This window comes from Hemicordylus capensis, chromosome 5, assembly GCF_027244095.1.
Source record: "Hemicordylus capensis ecotype Gifberg chromosome 5, rHemCap1.1.pri, whole genome shotgun sequence".
Classification (NCBI taxonomy): domain Eukaryota; kingdom Metazoa; phylum Chordata; class Lepidosauria; order Squamata; family Cordylidae; genus Hemicordylus; species Hemicordylus capensis.
Window position 1 is genome coordinate 83,964,979 of NC_069661.1, and position 26,248 is coordinate 83,991,226.

General features: G+C 42.9%; 1 protein-coding gene across 21 annotated transcripts in view; it reads left to right on the top strand.

Annotated features, from left to right (window-relative positions):
- The window catches only part of TENM3 (teneurin transmembrane protein 3), a 2,371,016-nt gene that overhangs the window by 1,009,003 nt on the left and 1,335,765 nt on the right, over positions 1–26,248 (top strand). The window lies entirely within an intron of this gene.

Consider the following 26,248-nt stretch of genomic DNA (forward strand, 5'->3'; position numbering starts at 1 on the left):
GTGACTACAGAGCCCTGTGGTTGTGTTTGGTAGAATACAGGAGGGGTTTGCCATAGTCTGGGAAACATATCAGCAGGGATTCAAACCGGCAACCTCTGGCTTGCTAATCAAGTCATTTTCCCGCTGCACCATTAGGTGGCTTGGTAAAAGTACAGGATTATATATATATATCCCAATCTTCCTCACATGACTGTAGACTACATTTTCACAGCTTTCTAGTGATTTTTGCCTATGGAAACTGACAAATCATTGTCAAATATCTTTTCTTTCTTTTTCCCCTCAATAATTTTTATTCGATTTTTCCACAACATAAGACACACACATATACACTAGGGATGTGCAAAAAATTTCGGGCACAGAACGATCTGTGCCCAAAATGAGCAATTTTGGGTGATTCGGGGCTGAACCGAATCACCCCCGATGTCCCCCGATATTTTTTGGGCCCGAGCCGAATCACCCGAATTTCGGGCATGAAAAATTCAGGTGATTCGATTCATGGTTGATTTGGGGGGATTTTTTGAAGTTTTAATGACTTTGGGGCAATTTGGGGGCATAGCATGGGATCTGAGCAAAAAGAGTGGGGTGGGGTGGTAGTGCCTAATGGGTATAGGCTACCACCCCAATTTCAGGGGGATTGGGCAAAGGGCTGATTTTTGGGGAATTTCTGAAGTTTTCATGTCTTTGGGGCAGATTGGGGCAGAAAGTGGATCTGCCCCAAAAGAATGGGGTGGGGTGGTGGTGCCTAATGGGTGGAGGCTACCACCCCAATTTCAGGGGGATTGGGCAGAGGCCTGATTTTTTGGGAATATTTGAAGTTTTGGTGTCTTTGGGGTACATTGGGGGCAGAAAGTGGATCTGCCCCAAAGGAGTGGGGTGGGCTGGTAGATAGTGCCTAATGGGTGGAGGCTACCACCCGTCCCCAATTTCAGAGTGATTGGGCAGAGGGGTGAATTTTGGTGAATTCTGAGGTTTGTCTTCATAAGGTGAAGTGTGCTAAACTGATTACTTCCTCATATTCATAGTAATTGAGAGTGTGAAAAAGTGAAAGTGGGGTCATGAGAGTTGTCTAATTGAAAAAAATCTCATTTGCTATGATAGAATGAGAATTCACACACCCTAATATACACACAACAACAACAAAAGAAAAGGAAAAGAGAGAAAAGGGGGGGGAGGACTTCCATCTCATCATTAGAGCAAGTATCAGTTACAATACCAAGAACTTGCCTGTAGTTTAGTCGTTCTTCCCCAGTTAAATCATACAAAAGTCAGCTCTAGGGCATTTTAAAAAACATTTTTGTTACCACTCAAAAGCCTGATACAAATCCATTTTATAATATGTTTTAAGGTAAGTCAAATATATTTTCAAGACACTAATTAAGTATGTTAAAATATAATTATTTAAAAATGGCTTAGTATTTTAACTAGAAAATGATTTTCCCCCTCACCCACTTCATGCTATTATTCCTCATCATACCAGAACTAACAACAACTTTATTTTTTGGCCACTCCATAACAATTATTCTCTGGGAGGCTCAGAAAGTAAAACAATAAAACAGCAATTGAATAAAACATACAAAAGTGTATTAAAACAAAATATTACAATAAAGTACAAAATCAGTTTTAAAACTGTTTTAGAAATATTTTTAAAAGGCCTGGGTAAACCGAAAGGTCTTCAACTGGCGTTTAAAAGAACAAAGTGATGGTACCAAGTGAGCTTCACTGGGGAGGCTATTCCATAAACGGGGTGCCACCACTGAAAAGACCTTCTCCCTAGTAGCCACCCACTTCACCTCATGTGGCAGGGGTATTCAGAGCAGGGCTTCTGAAGAAGATCTCAAGGTCGGGGTGTTCCTCCAGTGTTCCCTCTAAGGCGTGCACACGTGCATGTTTTCACACTTTTAAAAATGTCTGCTGAGTTAATTTTAGATCCCGCTCAGGTTGAATCAGGAAGGCCCCCACTCTAAATTATTCCCTGCTAACTGAGCAAAGAGGCACCTCTTAAAAGTGGTGATTCTCTTTATTTAGCAGGGGGAGAGCAACTGGCCCTATCCAACCCCATCACAGCATCCCTCCAGTGGCTGTTGCTGGTTACTTTCTTATGTTTCTTTTTAGATTGTGAGGGATTCTTTGCCATGGGATGTGGTGATGGCCACCAGCTTGGATGGCTTTAAAAGGGGCTTAGACAGATTCATGGTAGACAGGTCTATCAATGGCTACTAGTCTGGTGCCTGTGGGCCATCTCCAGCCTCAGAGAAATGATGCCTCTCAATACCAGTTGCAGGGGAGCAACAGCAGGGGAGAGGCCATGCACATACCTCTTGCCTGTGGGCTCCCCAGAGGCATCTGGTGGGCCACTGTGTGAAACAGGATGCTGGACTAGATGGCCTTGTGCCTCATCCAGCAGGTGTGTTCTTATGAGCCCTTTGGGGACAGGGAGCCATTTTAAAAAAAATTTATTTATTTATGTAAACCGCTTTGGGAACTTTGGTTGAAAAGCTATATAAATAGGTATATAAATATTTGTTGTATTGTATTGTATTGTATTGTATTGTATTGTATTGTATTGTATTGTATTGTATTGTATTGTATTGTATATGCCACACACTGCCTTGATATTGCCACTTGGAACAAAACTCATTCTGCACAGAGATGAAAAACAATTCGAGGGAACACTTGTAGGGACATTTTGGGCAAGGCACTTTCTCAGATAACCTGGTCCCAAACCATTTAGGGCTTTAAAAGTTAAAACCAGCACTTTGAATTGGGCCTGGAAATGGACTGGAAACCAGTTGGTTCAGTGCAACTGACAAAGCACTGCCCTGATATGCCCAGCCCAAATTAATAATCTTGTGGCCCCATTTTAAACCATCTGCAGTTTCTGAGCCATTTTCATAAGCAGTCCCATGTACAACACATTGCAGTATTCTGACATAAATTCCTTATCACATAATCATGTAATATATAATGTAGAAAATCTGATGATTTATATAACATAGGAACATAGGAATCTGCCTCATACCAAGTCACACAATTGGTTCCAGGGGCATAGGTAGGGGAGAGGGGATCCATATTCGCCCCTATCCCCAGGGGCCTCTCCGAGTGAGGGAGATAATGAAAAAAATACGGAGGGATGGAGCTCAGGAGCTGGGGCCCCCAGGTTCTTTGAACCCATCCGTTCATGTATAGATACACCCCTGATTGGATCATCCAGTTCAGTATTGTCTATACAGACTGGCAGTAGTTCTCCAAGATTTCAGGCAGGAGCCTTTCCTAGCCTTCATCTTTCATGGCAGGTCCCAGATTGAACCTGGGACCCTCTGTGTGCAAAGCAAATGTATGTATGTATGTATGTATGTATGTATGTATGTATGTATGTATGTATGTATTTGTCATATTTCTATACCGCCCCAAATCCTCTACCATTGAGCTATGGCCACATCACTTTACACATCCAAAAATGACATTATTTTGATCAGAAACGTCATATCACTTTTACTGTCGCTTCCGCATTAATCTGTATTATAATTCTGCCCTTCTGACATCAGGTCATCCTTGCTATTTTAGGCACATGTCGATTTACATATATGTTTGTCTTACAGGGAACCAAGATGTCCCTGTATCTCACCTGCCATTATCACATAGTACATACTGTCCTAGATCCATGGATGCTGCAAAGGGTTAGGGTTTGGTTCTTTGTGAATGTGCCATACAATATGACTGAAACAGCAGGGCAGTTTGGAGTCAGGAGAAAAGGCCTATGAGCAGTTCCATACTTTGCCCTTGGTGAGCAGAGCAGGTGGAATATTGCCTCTATACTTGTAGATAAAATGTGTATTTAAACCAGATAAAATGTGTATTCTCTTCTCTATTTTAATGCATTTATTATCCCCATTAAGGGAGTTCTTTGATGTTTCAATTAAGCACAGCTAATTCTTTTTTTAAAAAATGGGGAGGGGGAGGCTTTCACATAACGCCCATGCAAAATTGTATATATCTTTAAATTTTGTTATTAACCTGCATCTGGCTAATTATACCTTTTAAGATCTGGATTGGCTAAATGTTTGGCTTTTAATCAAATGACCCTTTTAAATAACAACAAAAAACAGGTAATCTTGGATATTTTTAATGAAAATAACATACCCCCATTGATATAGACAAGTCATTTCTTGTTTGGTAGGTTACATGTGTTTCTACACTCGCATACATAGATTATTTATTAAAATGTTATCAGCAATGAATACTGTTTGTCAGAAGACAGTTCTAATTAAAATCCTATTACATTCAGTATTTTAATGCGATTCATTAATTAACTGATTAATTTGTGCCAATTAGCCAATTTATGTTTACAATTCCTATTTCTAATATCTAGATTTTCCCCTTATATTTTTGTAATCTTTATTTCAGATCAGCTATTTGCTACTAAATGATGTTGTCATTTTACCACTTACAATGATGGGTCAGGTTATCCATTTTAAACATCAATTTTAAACACTGAGCCAGTTCAGACAATGCCATCCCTACCCACCCTTCCAGTACGTTCCTTTATCTAAAATATTTGGAGCATGTGTAGAGGGCTCATTCAGGTGAACAGCTTCCCATGCAGTGAAGGGATGTGTGAAGAGGATGTTGATCGCACTTTCAGCATGCCCTCTCCTTATTCATATGTACAGGAACAGAATTCTCCAGTGAGTATGCAGCCTCAGATTATTGGCTCTCTCAACCAGCATAATTGGTTGCAATCCACATGTACTGTGCTTCTATGTACAATACTGTGTGGGACCGTGTCAGCTCCCCTTGGACTCAGGATGTGCTGAGGACAATGGTAGGGTTCTGTTTCAATAGGTCCGATTCAGTTCTGGGTCCAAGCATGGACCCCCTCAAGGTAGGGGAGCTCCAAGGAGCTTGTATTAGTCATATGAGCTCCAACAGGCTTCCTCCCCTGTTGGAAGGTCATTTTTACAGGGGCTATGGCCCCTCTTCCACCTTCCCTTCAACAAATGAGGAAGGATACAATAATAGTAGCTGTAGCTCCTCCTTCTCCTACCATTTGAGGGTGAGAGGAAGAAGAGACACTGGCTCCATATCTCTCCAAGGGGAGTTGTTATCAGCACTGAGGGACTCAGTGGCAGCTCCACCCCTCTCCTCTCTGTCCAGCCCACCCCCCTCTGGAAATGTGAAGGATATGGTGGTGGAAGCACCAGCTCTTCCATCTCCACATTCTTGCAGGGAATGAGGAGGAGCTGCCATTGCTTTCTCTCCATTCACTAAGAAAGTGAGAAGGTGAAGAGCCACTTTCAGGTTCCTCTCCTCTCCTCTCCTCTGTGGGAGATGGACTAATTTTCCCATTATAATCAGGGGCTCTAGAAGAAAGCCCATTTGCTGATGGGCACAAGAGCATGTTTGAATGATTGTACCTGCCTGCATTCATATTAAAAGTGAACCTGGGTGCAGTCCTTCAAATGCATGGTAAAGATAGGAAGTGTACTTACTTACTATTTATATGCCACATTTCAATTAAACAGTGTACCTGTATTCAACAGAACACGTGAATAACTGTACCTGTAACAGATATGTACTTGCATACATTGTATGAGAAATTGTACAAGTGTTGAACATAATGAGCCCTTTCTCATGAGCAGTGAGAAAGGGCATGAGGGCTAGTGGGGAGGAAGCCTTAAAAAGCTTACCTCCACGCAGACTCTCTGGTTCTGTTCTTTGCCCTTTGAGACAATTACCAGCTGCTGCTGGTAGCGCTGAGGGTTGATGTGCCAGACGCATTGCCCCCCATCATCCCCTCCGGAGCTCCCATAGTGCACCATGTGAGTGAGTTGTGCATTATGGGAATCCTCCCTCCATGAAGCTAACCAGCAGCCCCGCAGCCAGCCCCCTAGCAGATGATCAAAGAAATGGGGTTAGGAGATGGCTCACTCTCCTAACCTCATTTTGGAAGGTGGACCCATAGGCGGATTTGCCGCCGTGGCACCACCAGAATCAGGCCTAATCCCAGCAGTACACATGCGCATGTGCATCTTCCTTAGCCTGGTTATGCACTTCCATGTGAATAGCTTCAAAGTGTGGATAGGACTTACATAACACATATTTTGTCAGTAGAAATTCCCCAAGTCAATTCCAAGCATTTTCTCTTAAGTGATTGCAAGCAGCTGAGAAAACATTTTCTTGGGATTTTGGAGACCAGTCACTAGACAATTTTGGGCTGGGTGGACCAATGATCTGACTCAGTAGAAGGCAGTCATATAGGCCTATAATTGTTATGGAAGCTATAACCAGGCATTTAGGGAAAATGTGGGCTAAGTACAGTCTTGATTGCAAGTGGCTGAACATTCAAAGATTTGAGTTGAAACATGGATTACAATACAGACCAAACTGAATACTATCAGTGTTTTTGTTTGATGCATTATTACCCTTGGTATGTTTTCCTAGAATACAATGCATTGTTTTTGAAAACAAAGTATACTTTTCTTATTTGAGCACAGTACATTAATTAACACTGATTTGCAGTAGAATGTGTGCTTGAAAGTGTATGCAATATTCACATGCTCAGTGCATTCATTAAGGCCAGTGTGATTACAGTGAATGTAAGATGAATTAATAACAATGGGATTTTTAAGTGTTACCATTACTTTCACAGTGTGAGGCTGTTTTATACTTACTAGCTGTGAAGTTAAATGACAGTCTCAAGTTGCCCAAGTAGATTAATAGTGCATTAATAATCTATGGGTGGGCCCTCCGTCTGGTGGACACTTAAATTTATTTGACACCTGGATACTGGAAATAATCTTCATTTCCACATTTCAGTAGGAGAACACGGTACATGAAATAATTTAGAAGTGATTATATTCATGTTATTAGCTTTTGTCCTTTGAGCTCTAGAGAGATGCTTTCTCCATCTGCATGGACAATACCACCCTCGTTATTAGAACCTATGCAATCATCTTCACCTCAGTATTCTCATCTAGCTTCATGATGTCCCAATCACTTATAAATATCTTGCTGGGGGTTTTGCATACACAGACAAAGTTTTCTTTTTCTTCATCCATGTAAGTAAAAATGCTTGAGCCCACCATCATTATTGTGCAATGCAATTCTAAGCATATTTACTCGGAAGGAATTCCCAGTGCCTATAATAGGTATTATTAGTCACAGTTACTCCTCAAGATTCCTTTGTGGCTGGCTCTGTAACATCAAAGAGTATGAGTGTGTGTGTGTGTGTGTGTGTGTGTGTGTGTGTGTGAGAGAGAGAGAGAGAGAGAGAGAGAGAGAGAGAGAGAGAGAGAGAGAGAGAGAGAGAGAGATGATGTGTGAGTATATATGTGTGAGAGATTATAAGCAGTATATAAACATTTTATTTTGCTGTCCTAAGTTCATATTCACAGTGAAGCAAGCTTCAAGACTTAATTCTGCTTATTGTGTTTCCTACTATTTCGGGCAGCAGCAATATAAGAATATGCTGAAAGGAGAGATGGCATACTGCACGGGAGATGGCAATGGTAAACCCTTCCTGTATTCTACCAAAGAAAACTACAGGGCTCTGTGAGCACCAGGAGTCAAAATTGACTCGACGGCACACTTTACCTTTAACCAACAGATATACTGTGCTGCCTTTATCTTTATGTCATTGTCATCAGGATATGTGAATCTTCCTTGCTTTGGACAGTCACTTCTTCCACCATCATTATTCTCTTCTGGTGATTGCCAACAATAATGCTACAATGTTTTATTATGAGACCCTCTTAACTATTATGAGACCCTCTTAAATATCAGCAAACCTAATGAAAAATAGCATACTTACTGATTCTTGCTGTCGGTTGATATGGCATGGTCTCCAATGCTTTTCAATATCTACATGAATCCGCTGTGAGAGATCATCAGGAGATTTGGTGTAGGGTGTTATCAGTATGCTGATGACACCAAAATCTATTTCTCCATGTCAACATCATCAGGAGAAGTCATAACCTCCCTTAATGCCTGCCTGGAGGCAGTGATGGACTGGATGAAGGATAACAAACAGAGACTGAATCCAAATAAGATGGAGGTACTTATTGTGCAGGACTGGAACCCAGGAGACAATTTTGATTTGCCAGTTCTAGATGGGGCCACACTTCCCCAGAAGGAACAGGTATACAGTCTGGGCGTACTTTTGGCCCCAAACCTCTCCCTGGTGTCTCATGTTGAGGCAGTGGCCAGAGGTGCTTTCTATCAGCTCCAGCTGATACATCATCTGTGTCCATTTCTTGAGATAAATGACCTCAGAGCAGTAGTACATATGCTGGTAACCTGCAGGCTTGATTACTGCAGTGTGCTCTATATGAGGTTTCCTTTGAACATAGTCCAGAATAGGGGTGTGCACAGACCAGTTCAACCGTGAACTGGTCCACCGTGAACCAGATTGGTTAAAGTGGTTTGATCGTGAACCTCTTCAAACTGGTTTGAGCAAGTTCTGTGACCTGAATGGCCCAGCCATTGGGTTTGACCGAACCAGTTTGGGGATATGCAGTTCGGTCCAAATTTGATTCTGATTCAGACCGAACCATGGCAACTGGTTTGTGCACACCCTTAGTCCGGAAACTGCATTTGGTACAGAATGCAGCAGCCAGGTTGGTCTCCAGGTCATCTTGAAGAGACCATATTACTCCTATATTAAAGTAACTATAGTGGCTACCAATAGGTTTTCAGGCAAAATACAAGATGCTGGTTAAAGCCCTAAACAGCTTAGGCCCAGGATATTTAAGAAAATGTCTTCTTCACTATGAGTCCCATCACCCATCGAGATCATCCAAAAGGATCGCCTGCAGCTTGTCTGGTGGCTACATAGGGATGGGCCTTCTCTGTTGCTGCCCCGAGATTCTGGAATGCGTTCCCTGCTGAAATAAGAGCCTTCCTATCTCTTTTTAAAAGTCTTTAAAGACACATTTATTTACCCAAGCTTTTTAACTAGGCTGTGGTTTTAAATAGCTTTAAGTTTTAATTTATGTTTTAATCTGTTTTATGTTGCTGTAAACCAGCCATAGATGGAAGTTTGGGACGGTGTACAAACAAAATAAAATAAAATAAAACATAGGAAGCTGCCTTATACCACTGGCCCAGTATTGTCTGCACAGACTGGCAGTGGCTTCTCCAAGGTTGCAGGCAGGAGTCTCCCTCAGCCCTATTTTGGAGATGCCAGTGTTACCGTCCAGGGCTGATTTATATACTAAATATGCTCATTAGCTAGTATACAAAATTAGGTCTGGCTCATAGTGTCACCAAGTGACCAAGTTCTTTTATATGGCAACCATGTATGATCTGGGCGCATGGAAGAAAGGAGATCAAACCAATCCTCAAAGATTCAATGGGCTTTATTGAGAATAAAAGAATAACAACATAATCTAGCAAAGCAGAAAGCAGAACACTCTATTAATATCAGCAATAGTATTTCCTAGCCAGCACCAATATTCCACGTGTTCCTAACTACCATATGTGTGTGCAATTAAATCTTCCTAGAGCCTAATACAATTCAGATACAGACAGAAAAAGGGGGGGAGGGAGGAAGGCTAAGGGCTGGTATGGTTTGGGGGATCAGAAATTAGTAGGGGGAGAGGTGAAGGGGGGCAGGGAAAGGGGAAGGGATGAGGGGATTCCAGGCTTGTAGGAGCAGCATATTTACCAGGATCAGAGACTTGAGAGAGCAGGATCTTTCAGCTGAAGGAGGCCTCTGGCTGGAGACAGGAGTTGTTGCAGTGCTCAAATCATGGCTGAGAGTCAGAGCACCATGGCTGGGGGAAAGTCTTGACTTCTCACTGCGCAGTAGAAGTCACAGACAGTTCCTGTCCATGGACAGAGTTCCTGCCTCTGCCCCACGGCTTAGCAGCAAACTCTGGGATGGCGTGTGAGCAGCTTTTGCTGTAGGCAAAAGATTGCTAAGCTCTGTGTCTAGTAGCCTCCTTCTTTATAGTGTATTTTCCTTTGATCTCTCTTTTTCCTGGATCCCAAAAGGTGACAACTTGCTGCTACCTTCTGGACAATGTCTTTTTTAATTATTCAGGATATTGGCCAGTCCAGAGAGATCTCAATCTCATCTTCTGTAAACTGTGCACTCAGAAGGGAGGGGGAACATTGCCCAAAGCAAATCTGCATCTCAGAGCTGCAAATGGCATCCTCCCAAAAGGTGTTAAAAGTCAGGAGTTAGTGAGAGAATTAGTTTTACTTGTGTGAGAAATAATTACATTATTTCTTGTGTACCTCTGTATAGTGTGTAATTATACATGTGTGAGATGTTTGATACATTTGGCTAGGGCAGAAGCATCAGTGAGGTAAGAATTAAAGTCTACAGGCGGATCTCTGTATGATTCTACCTATGTTGGAATTACTATGGAGAGCAATTGAGTTAATCACTGACAAGGATTAACACTGGCTTCTTGCAACAGGAAGTGGGGGAGATCCGCTCCTGGCAGACTTTTCCACAGACATTGTGAGTCACATTTTAGCATATTGATTAGCTCAGGGCTAGCCCTTTTGTTTCTGTGAGTACTCATTTCACAATACAATGCTGGATTGCCTCCTCCCTTCACAGAGCAGGGAGAGCAGTATACCAGTTCACCTTGAGTTCAGGAGTTAATTCATTTCTTAATATAAAATGAAATCAGACACAGGCCTATATTTCACATACTTCTGAGTTGGTACCTCTGGTTCTGATATGTTTATGGACCGTCCATAACACCAGGGAAAGAACTTGGAAGCTCTGCATGCAAATATGTGAGTGCTCTTCTCAGAGCAGCTCCAGCCCCTAAGGAATGTTACAGTACTCACACAAGGCATCTTCTTGGCCTGCTTCTGATGAACTCTATGCCTTCAATGCATCTTGAGGCTGCTTTCTCATATCGTTCCCAGGAGTGATTCTGCAAGTCCAAGGGTATCCATTTGTGCCTTTGGAGTGACTTGCACAGGGTTGTCAAATTGTGACCTTCCAGCCTCTATTGGCCTGCAACTTCCATCATCCCTGGCTACTGGCCACTATGGCTGGAGCTGATGGGAGATGTAGGCCCATAACAGCTGGAGGGTGGCATAACAGCTGGAGGGCGGCATCAAGTCACACCACAAGTTGAATACGGCAAGGATGTTTGGACATGTCATCTTGTAGAATGTGCAGCTTCTACCAGATTCCTGGAGCATGGCCATGAAATAACATACTGAGGTAGGAAAGAACTCTTCTGAGGCTATTTATTATTGCAGAAGTACATACCATTACTAGGTTTCTCTTTTGTTCCAGAATTCAACCGTTTAAAAATTCAAATTCCATTTTATTTGTCTAACATATCCTGTGGGACACAACACTAATACTATAATTCAGCTTGCATTTGAATGGAATTTTAAATCTACTAGGTGTTAGCTAATCATAGGTTATTCATTAATTCGCCAAGACAAAATAGCAAGACACTATTTTAGTGAAAAGTGTCACCTAATACAAAAGAGAAACATTTTCTCACCCTGACTTCTAAAATAGAATGAATTAACATTTCTGTGGATAAGCATTTCTAGGTTTTTAAAGGAACTTTTAGGATTTTCCTTGGACTGATATTTTCTTCCATATAGTGAACAAGTTAACTAGGCCAACACACTATGTAGAGAAGAGGGAAGAAACTGATAATGCCTAGAATATATGCAAACCTAAGTAAGAGACAAGTCACCTTAAGTGGCACAGTGGGAAGCTCAGAGCGATGTACATGGTTATGTTTATCCTCAAAACAACCCTATGAGGTAGGTTAGGCTGAGATATACATGACTGGCCCAGAGCCACCCAGTGAGTTTAATGGTTGAATGGGGATTCAAACACGGTTCTTCCCTATCCTAGTCTAACACTAACCACTACTCTATGCTATGATGTACCTAGTCTGTGGCATCCAAATTTTAATTTACCTGCCTGCCTTTACAGTATATCTGATATCTTTTCAGTATATCTGATTATCCCTCTTTCTTAGCATTAATGCCTCTTTTCTTTCCACCTTCTATATAAATTGTCATTTGTGAATTTGGTAGCTTTGTTTTTCTCACTTTGCTAGCTTGCAGTCTAAGGTCAGTGCTTGCTCTAGTGCTAGAAGGGATATATTTGAGAAATGCAGTTTACAATACACCACTACCACAGCCAGGTACTTTGTGGTAATAAGGAATTGAGATATAAGGTTTTCCTTCTACCAGAAATAAAGGGACTACATATTTTTTTTAAAATGTAAACAAAAGCAATAAGTTCAGAAAAGGAACCTGGAATTTCTGGGAGTTAGATACCAATTCTTCCAGTGGCTACAGTCCTGCAACTCCCTACAGTCATATTTTCAAGATTAACCTATTTGGCCCTAAAATTTTGTGAAATTTTTTTTTGTATGATTCTTAGACAGCTGGGTCACCAGAAGCTTAGATAGGCCTTTTGCCTATCAAAGAGCTGCTCTGCATCTGAGTAAATTCTTTTTTTTTTTTTAAGGACTATTTATCTTAGTAAATTCTAGTCCAGACAAGAATCGGGTTTGCTAAATTGCTTTCAATGTAGGAAATTGAATGAGGTCATTCACACGACCAGGCAGCGGGTGCAGCAGGCAGGAGGGAAGGCTTGTGAAACTCATGTTGCTAGGAGCACGGACCGCACTCCCAGATGATTCGTGCTGCATGCCTATAGGGTGGAGCTCTGGAGGCCGGGACGACATGTCCCAGCCTCCAGAGATCACACAATGCACTGTGCATCATGGGTATTGTAGGTGCCTGTCTTTGCTCTAGGTGCCTCTCTCTGTGTCCCCTGAGGCTAAAAATGGCCCCAGCAAACACACAATCTGGTAGCCCAGGTTAAGGGAGCACTTACTCCCTTAACCTTGGCTAGGAGCTGGGTAAAAAGCCGGTCTAGGTGACACTGGCTCATCAGGATCAGGCCCAGTCCCAAAGATTCTCATGTGCAGACTAACCCAAGCTGGGTGTCCCAAAGTGTGGGTTAGGCTGCACATGAGAACAGCCTCTTTGCCTTTAATCCATACTGCAAAAAACTAAGCAAAACTAAGCAAACATAAATTAAAACCACATAGAGAAAGTAAGAAGATTTGAATAGATCATGTCACTAATCTGCTCTTTTTTCTCTGTGCCACTAGAGAGAAATAATTAGAGATAAATAAGAGAAAGAGGAAGCAGCATTCCTGAAGAGAAGCACCTGCTTGCTGGTCTTGAAGAGAGAGGAAGCAATAGGCTTGTATTTCTCTCCTAAAGAAGATATCAAGCAAGGGAACACAGCAAGGAAATAAAATAAATAAATAAAACACCAAGAAAACAAGAGGGGAAAAAGAAGCTAAGAAGCTCTTCTCATGATTCGTGAGAAGAGCTTCTGTCGGGTCTCCAGGGAGAGTGGGCTATGCCCACTCTCCCCGCAGATGATCAAAGTACAACCCTGGGTGGCCGGATCGACCACCCACATGACTGCCGGCTCCATCGCAGAGCCGGTGGGGCTGCGGGAATCAGGGACCATGCGCCAGGATGCCCCACGAAAGTGTGCAGTGGCATCCTGAAGAGACCCCCGAGTGTGGGAGGCTGGCTGCAGCCTCCCAGTCAGGGGTCTACTCATGTGTCACTGCTGTGTGTAAAAAAGTGCCACTGACAAAAGCAGTCTCAATCCCACAGCCCACATGAAAGCCAGTTTGAAATGGGTCTAGATAATCTATTTTCTCCAAGACTGCCTGTGGCTGAGAGGCTACCCTCTCAATTACCTTGCCTAGTAGACTTTGCAATAAATGTGGAATCTAGTTCGGCTTGAATAAGAGAGATCTTATCTGCAAACAAGTCATTAAAAACATCACAGCAGGTGATCGAAGGTTCTAAATTCGAGTTCAAAGGAGAGGGGCACATACTAGCCTTCTCAAAACCATAGACAACTCTGCTGGATGTGAACTCACAGAAGCAATACTATTGTGTGTGTCTTCCAGTGGTACTGAGTTTCACAAGATTGTTTATCTTGTAGCTCTTTCTGGTTAAAACTAGTGCAGAATGAAATGTTCATGAGGTTTGATTTTTGTTGGTAAAGTTGTGTCAGGAATAAGAAGATAGTCACAGGAAAACCCTGCTTTCCATTCTTATTCGATTTTTATTCTTTTCCACTGCTGCTTCTTGGACATCAGACTTGCTCACTGCATGATCTCAGCCAATAAGAGGTCATGTAGTGAATGTGATTATGACATATTTCTGATCAAAGCAACTTGTGATTGACATCAGTGAGGACACATGAAGTCCTCTGATCACTTAATGCTCTCTGACACATTGCTAGCAGTTTCATGTGTCAGAGCTTCATGGCACCACTTTCCACCATGACCCACCTTTAGCTGCATGTAATTATGAATGTCTAGTCAGGACCAAATGTGGGTGGAAATGCAGATTGATGAGGATGTCTTACCACACACTGCATTACTTTCTGTGCAATGCCCATTTGCGTATGCATCTAGATCTGCATCCCCATACAAATTTGTATTGACTTATATCAGCTACATGGCTGAAATGGAGTGAGGAAACAATGGCCTGGTTGCTCCACCATTGCTAGTGGAGGCATTTCCTCTTAGCACCCAAGACCTTTGTGACTTCACCTTTCAAAAGGGGGTAAGGGACTCAAGAAAGGTCTGCCTGCATTTTATTTGGGGGTCTTTCAAGCTCAAAGCAATATATTTGAACATTTGCTTATATGTAATTATTCAACAAGGAGGCTCTATGCACAATCGGTGTGTAGAGCCTCATAGGGTTTGGTAGAGGGAGCGGGTCAAGCCCGCTCTCCCCACACATGAGCGGCTAGCCCACCCTGGGCAACCGGATCGGCTACCCACGTGACTACTGGCTCCACACAGAGCCGATAGAGGCGGCAGGGATCGGAGGGGTGCTTGACCCCTGGAAGTCCAAGGATATTCCAGGGGTGCTTGACCCCTGGAAGTCCAAGGATATTCCACGTGAGTGTGCGGGGCATTCTGGGGAGACCCCTGAGGCAGAGGTCCTTCAGTGACACTGGAACCAGCAAATAGAAAACCAAGCATGGTCCCTTTAAACAACAGAGCCTTCCCTAGAGAAGGAGCAGGGCCAAACTACTCCAGGACAGCAACCACAGAGACCAGCTCCAAGCAGCTGCTGAGCGACATACTTATTTCATTGCTATACCAGACTGTCTTGTATTCCTGCTCACTGCCAGCCAAGTTCTTGACCCTTTTCCTCTTGGAATTGTCCAATATTTGTATACATCAGGCCTGATCAACTTTGGCCCCTCAGTTCTTGGAATACAACTCCCATAAACCCCAGCCAAGTGGCCAATAGCCAGGGATTATGGGACTTGTAGGCCAACATCTGCAGGAGGGCTGAAGTTGAGCAGCCCTGGTGTACATCCCGATTCCATACTACTACTACTACTACTACCACCACAACCACCACCCTAAGACTCTGGCTCAGCCTGGAACACATAGTAACCAATCTCTTAATAAACAATTCAGTGGTAGCTAGGAAAAAAAAGTGAAATGGGGTGTGTGTGAGAAAAAAGTGCATTTATTGGTGGGTGACCTATGTCACACATGTTACATTTCTGAAACAGAACTGGGGGATGCAGGAGGGCGGAAACTACTTGTCTGAGGGGGGCACCCTTGGGCTATCTCTACTGGACTATTATATTTAGATATGGCATGATTTACTTTCCACTTTTCATCATTACTGTTGTCAGATTTTCCTTTAGTGCTGTCTGTAGACTAGGATCTATCTGTGGCGTGCCACAAGGAAAATCCATTTCTTTTGGCTCTTCTGTGTACTCAGGAACCTACTTGTTTCATTCAAGGACCCAAAACTATCCAGTGGCTCAACCAGAAATGTACAAGATACTCCATACACACATACACTGTTTTCGTAGAAAACAGAAGATTAAATCAGCTATATAAAAGTTAATATGAATACAATTGTGGGCTTCAGTTGTTTCAAATTACCCATGAAGCTGGCAATGGCTCTGCACAAGTCAGCCTAACCTATTTTTAAAAAGGAGTTTGAAGAATACATTGGGATCACAGCCTGTTAGCTGCCTTGATAGTAGAGGTGTACAAACCAGCTTGCTATCAAGTCAGTTCAGTTTGAGAGCTCGACCTTGAACCAAACCAGGCCTGATTGGGCTTGAAGTCAAGCCATCACCCCACCCCACCCCCCGCAATGGTTCGGGGAAATTAAATATTGTTTTTTAAAAGTTTGACTTACTGCTGCTGAGGGCTTTGGCAGCCTTGGAGGTGCTGCTGCAGCCACGAGGAGTCTCTGGTGGCTCCCAGAGGATTCAGAGCAGAGGATTCAGGTGACACAAGAGCCAATAGTCTTATAAAGCCGCTTACTCTGCCCAGCCTAGATAGTCTGAAAAACATGTTGTTCAGGCTAGGGATAGTGCAAGTATATGAAAGGGGGAGCTCAAGAAGCAAAAAAAAGACACCCCTACTTTAAGCTGGGCTGCCCAACTGCAAGTCTAGAACTTGAAATGACATTTCTGAAGTGTCATTTCCTGAGAGTATCAACAGATTTGTAGTATTCTCTAGACAGAGCCCATTACAAATCCTTTAACCCCAGAAAGAAATTATGCTGCTGAGCATATTCAGAGGTCATTCACACAATCAAAAACTGAGGCTATTCACACAACTGTTAGAAAGCAGGCTGAGCTGTATGGCCCCTACTTAAATCCCCCCTTTAAACGAAGTTAGTAGAGCAAGTGCTAACTGCTAACCTTGTTTTGGCGATTGTGAGTTGCCACAGTGTGGTGACTCATGAGGAGACCCCCAGCTGGGAGGCACCAACAAGCCTCCTGGGCTTGGGCTCTCCTCAGATGCCCCACACACTCGTATGAGGCATTCTGGGACTTCCGGGGGTTAGGTGCCCCCCAATCCCCGCTGCCCCTACTAGCTCCATGATGGAGCCAGTTGTTGTGTGGGCAGCCAATCCGGCCACCCAGGGATGGCTGGATGTTCATCTGCAGGGAGAGCAGAAGCCAGCTCTCCCTGCAGAAGCCCTGCAAGTTCTACACACCAATTGTGTGTAGAGCCTCAATGGTGCTACCTGGGTTTGTGAGCTGTGCGTGCTCCCAATTTTTGGTTATGTGGAAGCAAATTAAGAGTGAAACCTGAGAGGAAATGATTGTGTGGAACCAAGGTAGGAGGAAAAGCTACCCAGGTTTTCCTCCTACCTTGCTTCCACACAACTGAAAATTGGGAGCACACAGAACTCCCAAACCTGAGTATAACACAGTTTTTAATTGTGTGAATGACCTCACTGAAGCATTATTTCAGGTTCTGGACTTGTTGAGGCAGTCAGCCAGCCTCCCTACATGCTAGTCATCTGGGATCTCTCCTACCACCAGTTACTCTACCAAAAGAAGCATTTATTTATTTTGATTGGAAATTGAGAGGGATGTGTTATATGGGTTTTGCAAGCATTCATTCAAAGTACTTAAAAAATTCCTCCACTTTTACTCCTCATTGCAAGAAAATTTTGCAAAATCTCAATTAAGTGGGTCTCACAATCAGTGAGACCCGCTTTTGCCAATACTGCAGGGAGAGCGGCCCCACAGGTGATCACTTCAGGAGCCCTGGGCGGCCGTATTGGCCGCTCACACGATTGACAGAGCCGGTGGGGGCTGGGGGACAGAGCCAGTGGGGGCTGGGGGAGCAGGCCCCTGCAAGCTCCAGCACGCCCTGCGCGAGTGCGCAGGGCATGCTGACAAGACCCCCGGAGCCGGGAGGTGGCTTTTCGCCTCCCCTCTGGGGGTCTCCTCATGAGTAGCCATGGTGTGAAGCCGCACCGTGGCTATTCATGATCAGAAAGCCCAGGTTTGCGGAGCGCTCACTCCACAAACCCAGGCTTTAGGGAGGGCTACTTGAGCGGGTTACCCGCTCATTAACCACCAAGCTTGCCCGCAAGCCCGGTTGTTTACGTGATCAACAAAAATCAGGCTAGGCTCTCCTAGCCCAATTTTTGTTGACTGTGAGAATAGCCCCAATGTTTGTTTATGTCAGCAGAGGATGATTTGCTGACCCATACTTCAGGTATACCCAGAATGGGAGTCAGAGAGGGTGTGAAATTGCTTAGCCTCGTTCTGGTCTGACTTTGCACTTTGGCCACTAGCTATGGATCGTACCCACTACTATTTCTTTTCATAGTGGTTACTAGATAACTAGAATTATATATTAATGGAAGGGTAACTGAATTTGATCCCTATATGGGGAAAAACCCCTCCAGAAAGCTTGAAAAGAATGTTCAAAGGCTTCTGCTAAAGCTCATCGCTCATGCTAAATTGGGGTTTTTTTTCAGCATTGGGGTTTTTTTTAGAATATTCTAGCCCTTTGAATACACACAGGGTAACATACACTTTTAAGAAGTTTAATTAGACAATCCAAACAACTTCTTTTTTGTTTAGAAAGATGTAATTCATGTTGTTTGTGGCTACCATAACAGCTTTTGTTTAAAGAGAGAAAGGGACTCCAAGGCATGAGATTGCTCCCCTCTCACACTTTTTAAATGAACTGTGGAGTGAAGTGGTTTAAAGGCTTTGAAGAGTAAGCTGAATCCTGAAATGGAAAGCCTTCAGTCCATCAGCAAATCTCTGAAGGTTTTTAGGGCCAGCCCACACGATGTGCAGTATAGCCTCCCCAACAACTGCACATTTCTTTTTTATGATCCTCTTACAAGTCCCTTATAGCACTATATCCAGTCCTACCCCAAGAGACAGGCTATATAGATGGGGAAAATGTCTTGCTGAGCAGCTTCGGCAATTGCACAAAACAGGAAAGTAAAATTCACACACACCTTTTGCACATTCAGGGAAATGTGTACAGTCTTTAAAATTTTAAAGGAAGAGATCTATGAAATCATTGGCAAACACTTTGCTGCAGGGAAGAGAACGATAGTTTTTCTGGTGTTTACTACTTGTCAAAAGAACTAGAGTTTTATAATACCTGTGTTGTACAGTGAGGAGCATTCACTGCCATGTTGGACTCATAATCCACACACCACACACAATTGTCAGGGAAGTGCAGGCTGGGACAGATACTGCATTTTCTCAGCAACAAAATATTACAGTTCCTTCTTGTGGGAATGAAATATCCTTGCAGCAGAAGTGCTGCCTTGGGGAAAGATGTCTGGGTTTTGTGCATCAGCCATGTTAACAACTGTGCTACTCTGAGCAAAGACATTTACAATATAACTGATTAATAACTGCATGTTCTAAAAAATGGGGGGAAGGCAGCTTGTAAAGGCCTCCAGAAAACTGATGCTTATCAAAGACCCTAGTATTTCCAGACATTTCACATGTTTTATTAGACAAACTAATAGAGGTTTGAGAAAGTTTAACATAATAAAACTATGACAGTATTGATATCTTAAGCCAGGATAACCATTCCTAGTAAATTCTTAAACTGGTGTGCTTGAAATTACACTCTTTACCTCCACAGGACTAATACAGTATGCAATAGTCATGGAAGCCTTCCTAAGTGTGAGGTCTGCAAATTGTAGTTGGATCAAACTTGTCACGCCCTAGTATCTGGTGTTGTCAACTTTTTCTTTTATTGCCCCTACTCCTGCGCATGAAACGTAAACAATTTATACAATGCCAGGAAATGACATCTATTATATTTGACATTTCTGCAATTTAAATAACTGTTATGGGAATTGAAGAAGGGCCAGTCTTAAAAGATGCAATGCTAACTGAATGACCTAAAAATCCCTTTGTTGGTGTATTTTTTATATATTTATTATTTATTTGGCTTATTTGGGGCCTCATTTTTCTACATGGTTATGCTTCAGCACAGCATATTAGATCTATTTGGAGCAAGAGCTTATGTTAAAATTAAATTTCAGGAAGAAACCTTATTAATTCTATTTCCATTTTTGTTCTTCTGAACACTTACATTTATTTATTTTCTTCAGCAGATTAACACCCTGTAAGCCTGTATACTTAGTATCTATGGCCTGGATGTAGATCAGGAGTAGAAAGTAATGGGCTGACCCTGTGGTCCCCTGGATACTCCCAAATCTCACCTGCTTCTATTTCCCTGCCCCTCACTCACATCATCTATTAAGTGCAGCTGTCGGCTTGTATGCATCAAAGATTTAAAAGTAAATAAAAGCAGAAAATAAGAACATGGGCTCTGAGCCAAAAATGCTTTCTCTTGCCTCCAGTGATGGAGATGATACAGGGGAAAGCTTCTGGTCTGGTGCTATCACTAATTAGAAAAAAGCAAGCAGCAAGCCTTGCACATTTGTCATCTGGTATTACATCACAACAGTGAGTAGGATAGCATTTAATGCATCTAAATGCCCTGCCTCCCCCACCCCGCAAACCTGCTTACCATTGCTCTTTAAACACAGATGGAACCCTTCCTGCTTCCACTTATTAATTCATTTGTTATTTATGCACTTCTGATCTTTTTGACACTTTGTCCTTTGGCCTGACATCAAGTCATTTTTAATACATGATCTGTGGAAAGGTGGCCCTTGCCCTGCAGTCTGCTTTGCAAATCCCTGACACACACATATGCATTTTTTATTGTTCTCACATGTTGCTTAATAGCCTGCCTGATTACTGCTTTAAAAGCACAGCAGATGGGTTCCTGCTTCGCGGTGAAACAGATGAGATGCTCAAATCGATTGCTTTATCAACAATCAGTTACAGATAAAAATCATTTTAATGAGGGAAATTAATGGTGTTTGCAAACACGATGTTAATTAAAGAACATTGTTTAGGTCCCCCCCCCTTTTTTTTGCCTGCACACGATTTTTGTTACCCATGACATCTTTCATTATTGACTCATGCCCCAAAGAAAAGGCGATTAAAATCTGCTTTTGTTTGATGTAGCTTTTATTGAAGAAAGAAATAGATCTTTCTGAAGCGTCCTGGTGAGATGAAAGTCTAATTATCTCCACAAATGAAAGGAAAAGCTTTAATTAGGCCTGCGCTGAATCTGTGCACTGTGAATTTGTGCATTGTGATGGATGGAGCCTGTATCTCCTCAGTGGCTGCGGTTGAAATAATGAAAGAAGAGGAAAGGTAACCTTCTCCCATGATTCAGCTGGCAGGGTTGAACTGGAGGTACACCTGTGTTGTGCGAGACTGCCCAGAGCAGCTGCCACAGGCCATGTTTCAGTGCCGTGCATTCGGCTGTTCTACAGCCCCCTCCTGAGCTTTGATCTCTTCTCAGACAGCAGGGGTCCTAACAAATCAAGCTTTTCATGTTTCACTCTGTTTCACTCTCTTTTGCTTTGCGATTCACACTCCAGCTCCAAAGAGGACAGATAAAATATTGTCTTTTTCTGATGCAATTAATGATCAGCAGCCGACATGACTGGAGCAGGCATTACGGCTTACGTGAGCTATTTCGAGGTTTGCTGCAGAGAGAAAGGCTGAGGGGGGGAACTCAGGATTTAAGAGATGTTTTATTTATTTGTTTCAATGGATAATTAACTCGCTGTTTATGATTTTAACAGCCTTTTTGAGTATAGCGTTTCGTTTCTGATGCACTCCTTTTCTGCAGTGCTATAATGTCCAACATGGTGAGAAAGGTGACATTCAAGGATACTGTTATGATTCTAATGGCCCCAAGAGTAAAATCTAAATGATGACAAATAATGCAATACCCCAGATTTTATACCATCTCTACTCTATTTTTACCAAGTTGCATGTAGCTTACTCTTATCTGTCTTCCTCTAGTCCAGCTGATATCAGGAAGGTCAAATTGCTACTTATTCACCTCACTTGCAGCTAACACATTCCTCGCAGTGAATCATAAAGCACCTTTGACATCAAGGGCAGTCAAGGGGATTACTTGCACACCTTTCTAGACAGGATAACAATAGGAATAAGTGGAAGGGAATTGAAGACAAACTTGGATCAGCATGAGCGAGCTGACCTTTCATTCCTTCAGTCAGTGTTTCCTGTATTGTTTTATAAAGTGTTTGTCTAATTGCAGTACCCGTTCTGGAAATGAAGTGCTTTGCAACCAAGCTGAGCATGCAGAAGGAGGCAGATGTGGTATAAATGAGAAGATTGTGTCCCATATCCCATTGTTTACAGATGCAGGTTTTAGGATTTAAAATCCAATGCTGTTACTCAACGCAAATATTTTCGGTCTTTGTGTACAGAGTGTAAAACCTAAAATTGCAGAAAATGGATGAAACAGACTGTGTAATTCAGCAATGCGGACTCTAATTTGGTCTGTGTGAGACAAATCTCTACATTAGCATTTTCCTCATGAATGCAGCTTTATATCCTGCTATTTCTAAACTTTTTAAAAGCGAACTTTCTTGGCAACCAAGCTTTGTATGCATTTGTAATGGGCTCAGACTATCTAGCACTTGTCAATCTAAAACACCCCAATTTGCCTTTTATTTCAAGTTTTCTTTATGTAGACTTTATGTAGACTTTGTTGTCATTATCAGCTAAAATTCCTTTTAAAAAGGATGTAATTCACAGAACTGAACACAGAACCCTTTAGCCGTACACAGAATTCTAATTGTTTAGGTCATGAATATCCAGCCATGTCCAGGCTTGGAAATGATGATGGGTGTAAAAAGCTTAACTCATTATAAGTTAAACAGTTGGTTGGAAGCTTCAGTACTGCAGTGCATGCATCAGCTAGGTCAGGACCCAGGGGGAATGAGCAGGCAAAGCAATCCCTGCCACACAGCCATTCAGCAGTTGGCTGCAGAGCAAAGGACAGAAGCTAATAAGTGCCATAGGAATGAAGACCACACCTTTCATCTTAAATTATGATCTCCAACTACCCATTTGTTTCTATTTTGTAGTTTAGTTTTTTGTGGATTTTTATCAACTGCTGGGTAGAAAATCAAATGTGATAACTGGATTGTGGGGTTTGTTTGTTTTTTCCTGTCAGGCTAATGGAAAATGTTGTGGATGTTATGAATGATATTGTGTTCTTGTGATTTAATCTGCACATTTCCATAAAAAAAATTATCCTAATCTTTTATTTTGTTCTTTCGATCTCAGTAATTTTTTTTCTTGCAGAAGTGAAAGTAAAAGCATTAATGATTTGAATGTTGAGGGGCTGCTTTCATTATAATTCCTTTTCTTCAGGCAGTTAGCAATTACAGTGTGCAGGGGGGTTGGGGATTAGAAGCATTTATCACTCCCCTTAGAATGTCAAAAGTTCTTTTAAAAAAAGACCGACTCTGGAATCACCATCCTTGGTTTACAGAATCAAAACCAATCAAAATTGTTTTCTAAACTCAGAAACACTAGTTTCCAGTTGTGTTTGTTTCTTCTTAGACATTCAGAAAGATGGGACTAAAAAAATATTTGTAGAGAGCTGGAATGAGAGAAAGAACATTTTGTTTGATTTGCTGCTTTGAAATCCAGGGGCAAGTCTGGCCCATTACACAACAGTAGCAGTGCCATAATTTACATGACTGTTGCATTTGCCGTGGATCCAATATGAACAAGATACATGTCCTTAAATAACTGCATATAAGTGCTTTGGAACTCCAGACCAATCAGTGCTTTGAGGTACATGTAAGATGGCTGTATTACAACATGATCTGTCATCCACACTGTGTTTGCTGCTGGAAAAAGCAGTGTTGCCCTGGTGCAAACAAAAATGGCCACAAAAAGTGTGGAGCCTTTTTTAATGAAGATTGTTCAGATCCTCAGATGGTTCTTGTTGCCTTTTTTGTCAGAGAGACCAAAGCACAGGTGAGCCCTATGTGGATTGAATTCATGTCAGAGCTTAAGGCAAATACTTTGTATTCGTATGTGGAAGTAATTGTCACGAATTCATTGAGATTTAATTCCAAATAAGCACTCATAGGATCAGGGCTAAAGCTTTGCCATGTACCCGGCTCCTGAAGGCACTTCTCATATCAGGCAAGAGACAGGCTGAAGGTAGTTCATCTTGCTGTCAGCAATGAGGGAACTGCAGCCACAATGACATGAGTGCTCCTAGGAACTGTAGCCTTTTCCAGGACTGAAGTGGGGGAGCAGGAGGCTGGTTGCATTCACCTTCCCCCCCAGACAAGTGCTGAAATGTTGTTTGGGGCGTGGACTGCGCTCCCAGATGATCTGTGCTGCATGGCGCAGTGTGGAGCTCTGGAGACCGGGATGACACGTCCCAGCCTCCAGATATCCCATAAAGCACTGTGTGACATGCGCTCTAGGCACCCATCTCTGTGTCCACTGAGGCTGATTGTAGCCCCAGCGAACACATATAGCACTGGCTAAAAGCTGGGTTTCAAAGCAGGACTAGTCGACACTGCCCCACCAGAATTGGGCCCAATCCCGGCAGTTCTCATGTGCAGTCCAAGCCTGGGATAGACTGCATGTGAGAACAACTGCACTGTTTTAAACTGCAAGCCACCATCATTCTTTGGCCACTGGGGCAAGTACCTTTGGACTGTCTTCAGCCCCCTGCCCAGTCTGGCAAATACCTTCAGGGTCAGGGCAGGCTTAAGTTAAGATTCAGGGCCTGCCTGTATCATCCATACTGGTTCGAATTAAACCTACTTTAGCCCAAATTAGTTTATGGTATGGTTGGGATCAAATTGGGCTGATATGGGCCAAATTTAAATAGGCCATTGAAGCTTCATTCTAATTGTTATGCATGTGCTGATAATTTACAAAATATAATTGTAAGGAAAACACATGACTCTGTGAGGCTCTTTTCACAATCAGTGAGAAGAGCCTGGATGGCGTTTGCAGGGAGAGTGGGCTAAGCCGATGATCAGTTAGCCATCCCTGGGCGGCCGCAGTGGCTGCCCACATGACTGCTGGCTCCCTCACGTAGCCAGGAGGGGCTTGGGAGTTTGGTGGCCGCGCGGACCCCCAGTAGTTCCAGCATGATTTGCGCGAGCATGCAGGGCATGCTGGAGAGACCCCCGAGCTGGGAGGCTGCTTTTTAGCCTCCCATAAGGGGTCTCCTCGTGAGTTGCCATGGTGCGGAGCCGCATCTCAGCAGCGCACAATCCGGTAACCCCGGTTAGCGGAGCACTCGCTCCGCTAACCTGGGCTAAGGGGAGGGGTGGTTTGCTGACGGGAGCACTACACCACAACCCACTGTGGACCACCCTGGTGCCCACCAAGTGGAGTTATGGGGCTACTCTAATCCCCATTATTCCCTGGGGGAGGGAAGGTTAAAGATGCACAAACTTCAGGGGGGAAAATTAAAAATCACTCCTTTCACCAATTTATTTGTAATCAGCGTGGTAGCAGGTAACCATTGGGGTGCTACCACCTGACCCACTCTTCTGCCCACAAAACCCCTTTTCTGCCCCAAATCTGCCACAAAGACATGTGAACTTAAAAAAAAATGTTAAAAATCACCCCTTTGCCCAATTTCTCTGAAATCTGGGTGGTAGCTTCCTTGCACCCATTGGGCACTACCACCCACCACAACCCACTCTGGGCCACCCTGGTTCCCTCCACATGGAGCTATAAGGCTGCTGAAATCCTCATTATTCCCTATGTGAAAAAGCTTAAAGACGCGCCAACTTAAAAAAAAATTAATCACCCCTAAGCCCAATTTCTTTGAAATTGGGGTGGTGGCTTGCACCCTTTGGACACAACCACTCACCCTACACTTTTGTCCCTGGAACCCCTTTTTGCCCCAAATCAATTTGGATTTGGAAAATTTGGGTACAAATAGAATCTGGGGTGATTTGGGGGTCATATTCGGATCAAAATCAGGGGTGATTCAATTCGGGTAAAAATCAAATAAAAAACCTTGATTCATGCACATCCCTAATTATCTGATGCACAGAGGACTTTTCCAAGTCAGAGGATGAGGGCAAGACTATATCCTTGGTATAGCTAGGTAAAGTATACTTGGACTTCCAAAAAACTTTCAACAAAATTCCCCACCAAAGGCTCTTTAGTAAACTTAGCAGTCATGGAATAAGGGGGTAGGTTCATGTGTGGATTGGTAACTGGTTGAAGGGCAGGAAACAGGGTAAGAATAAATGTACAGTTTTCACAATGGAGGGAAGTAGAAAGTGAGGTCCCCCAGTGATCTATACTAGGACCAGTGATCTTTAACTTGTTCATAAATGATCTAGAAGTTGCAGTAAGCAGCAAAGTGGCCAAATTTGCAGATCACACTAAAAATTTAGGGTAGTGAAATCCACAACAGATTGTAAAGAGTTCTAAAAAGATATCTCCAAACTGGAGGAGTGGGTGACAAAATGGCAAATGCTGTTCAATGTAAGCAAGTGTATAATGATGCATATTGGGTCAAAAAAT